Genomic DNA, 3,134 nt, shown 5'->3' on the forward strand with positions numbered 1-3,134 from the left:
TAAGACATCGTATAATAATACAATAAGAGAGAGTATAAACTATTTTAATAAACATGTTCTACAAAATGGAACATTTGGGTCTTGAAAGGGGGCTAGGATTTAAAAGTATGAGTGGAGAGAAAAAGCATTCCAGTCAGAAGCACCAGCAGAAAAAGTAGCTCTGAGGTAGGCACTGGAATTATCAAATATATTTTTCTTCAGATTTTATGAAAGTATGCTTATCCATGAATGCTGAAGTGCTTATCTATGTCAATATATTGTTAAAGAGTTACCCAAGCTCAGAAAATATAGCTAGGGAATTTTTAGTTTATATTCTTTGATTTTACCATGGATCTGAATTTTTGTTATTTCATTGTTTAAATCGTTATTTTAATTTTTGCATTAAAGATAACACATTATAGAATATCTAATTTACTTATCATCTTCAGGAAAATCAAATAAGTATTTGTGGAGTATCAACTATTTTCTCTGCAGTAGTGCTTTTCAAACTACCCAGAGTGAAAGACTTTTATTTTTTTGTAAAATGTAAAATATTGTAGCAAAGTCAGATTGCTATAAAAGATTTTCAAATCTGTACTTCCAGGTACTGCACAATTAGTCTGCAGATTAGTACCAGTGGTCTTAGTATAATTTGAGTAGTTACAGTAAGTAAGGAGTTGATACAAAAGAAATACAGCATATTGTCACCATAATTGGTATAAGAATGTTGTGGGGAGGACTAGGCTTACCTATGTAACCAGTGGAAAATACAGCATATGGTACAATTACTAAAGATAAATACAGACATAAAGAAGAGCAATGATAAAAGCTGTTCTGGATCTCAGTTAAAAACTTTGGGGTTACTGCTTCACTCCCTGGACTCACGCCCCCTGCACACCATCCCTGATGTGCAGTTTCACTCATGGAAAACAAGTTTCTATACCAGCAGCTGAGGATGCATTTACTCTATGTTCAGCCCACTCAAAATACAGTTCTGTAATCAGAATACAAAAACAACCATCACCATCAACATCAGCCCAAATTTCATTACTGTGTTTCATTTAATACTGAAATCATACAATGATTAGAACATGAAACTTTGTTTTAAAAAGTATATTCAATAAATTTTGTCTTTAAAACAGAGCTCTTGACCTATGAAGTATAAAAAGTAATTAGAGTGAAATATTCTTCAGTGAATCTGACACTTTGGGATTCCAGGCAAAAGGATCGCTTGGGGGCCAAGAGTTCAAGACCAGCCTGGTCAACATAGTGAGATTCCATCTCTGAAAAAAAAGAACAGAAAACAAAAGTTAAACAAATCAATAAATCTGAGATGCACTGGTATGATTCACTGGCTTGTCCAATTGGTACTCTCTTAGCCACGGCTATTCCTGATGACTAACTGGCAGCAAAAGCCAGGTAATTATGGAGGTCTACTGAGTAGTCCCCTATTCAAGTGAAGTTTTCCCATTATTTATACTTAAGAAAAAATTAATGTGAGATTGGATTTTGAACGCCTACATTAAAAACAGAAGAGTGCAGGGAAAAAGGTGGGTGGGGAGGGAGAGAGATATCTGAACATTTACTTTACCATTTATCTTTTAAAATGACATGGAATGCCAATTCCCAAATCACTTAATCTTTAGAACCACTGCAATCTTTAGAAACATGTCATTGGAAACATGCCAAGTGTTGGTTCACTGTGGTAGGTCTCCCATCTTACTTGCATTTTCACTGTATTAAACTTGACCCTTGCATGGGTTTACCCTCCAGCCTGTGGGTCTTCACTAACTAGGACCCTATCTACCTGCATGTTTTGCTCTCCACTTTCTTTGCCATTCACTAGCCCCTTCTTTAGTGTTTGGTCTTCAGGTCACCACTTTCCCTTTCAGCTAATTCCATTACTCCAACTTTCTCTGTTCCTTTAGCTATCCTATCCTAGAACAACTCTCCCAGGGATGAAAATGGGGACTTCACAATTGAGAAATGAAAGGAAAGATGTTATGAAAACCTTCCTATCTTATTTTTTGGTAAATTCACTCTTTCCCTGTCTCTATCTCTCCCTGTCACATATACACTGTCACACACACAGAAATTTACAGGGTAAGAGAGATTAGGAAGATAAATTTGGTAGTACAATCAGGAAGAGGTTGAAGAGGTGCTAATACTAAAAGAGAGATTTTAATAAAACATTTTTAGAATTCATAGGTATTATGATAACTCTATTGTAAAATGCTGTTGTTTAAAATTATCTTTATATGGGCAAACTGAGTCTCTGTCTCCAGTGACTGTGAACAAGTTATTCAGTTCACTAAGCCTCATCACCTCATCTGTAGAATGAGCACCATATTAGCTCCTGTCATAAAGGCTAAATAATTTTGTAAAGGACAGATTACAAAGTGTATATAAAGTATTTTTTTGTTGTTGTTAAAATGCTCATAATGTCTGTAATATTTTTAAAGTAAAGAGGTATAATGACTTATACTTCTGTTTATTCTGGAAACTGATTCTTAGTTCAGCTGGGGAATTTTTCAACTTTTCTTTCAAATATTGAGATAAATAACACTGATCTATTTATCTATCTATCTATTTTGAGATAGGATGTTACTCTGTCACCATGCTGAAGTGCAGTGGCCTTTGTCTTTCAGGATCAAGTGATCCTCCTACCTCATCCTCCCCAATATCCGGGACTACAGGTGTGTAACACCACTCCCAGCTAATGTTTTTGACTTTTTTGTAGAGATGAGGTCTCACTATGCTGACAAAGCTGTTTTGTTGTTGTTGTTGTTGTGGTTGCTGTTGTGTTGTTGTTGTTTTTTATTATACTTTAAGTTCTAGGGTACAAGGGCACAACATGCAGGTTTGTTACATATGTATACATGTGCCATGATGGTGTGCTGCACCCATTAACTCACCATTTACATTACATATATCTCCTAATGCTATCCCTCCCCACTCCCCCCTCTCCACAATAGGCCCCAGTGTGTGATGTTCCCCTTCCTGTGTCCAAGTGATCTCATTGTTCAATTCCCATCTATGAGTGAGAACGTGTGGTGTTTGCTTTTCTGTTCTTGCGATAGTTTGCTGAGAATGATGGTTTCCAGCTGCATCCATGTCCCTACAAAGGACACAAACTCATCCTTTTTTATGGCTGC

At 36.2% G+C, this 3,134-nt stretch overlaps 1 long non-coding RNA gene across 1 annotated transcript in view; it reads right to left on the bottom strand.

The window, feature by feature from the left end:
- Positions 1-1,023: 1,023 nt before the first annotated feature.
- The window catches only part of LOC105533659, a 13,856-nt gene continuing 11,745 nt past the window's right edge, over positions 1,024-3,134 (bottom strand). Inside the window, exon 4 of the long non-coding RNA XR_001005148.1 lies at positions 1,024-1,262. This is a non-coding gene — a long non-coding RNA (uncharacterized LOC105533659). The remainder of the gene's footprint in view (positions 1,263-3,134) is intronic.

The sequence above is a fragment of the Mandrillus leucophaeus genome, unplaced genomic scaffold (assembly GCF_000951045.1).
Source record: "Mandrillus leucophaeus isolate KB7577 unplaced genomic scaffold, Mleu.le_1.0 Scaffold1275, whole genome shotgun sequence".
Taxonomy (NCBI): Eukaryota; Metazoa; Chordata; class Mammalia; order Primates; family Cercopithecidae; genus Mandrillus; species Mandrillus leucophaeus.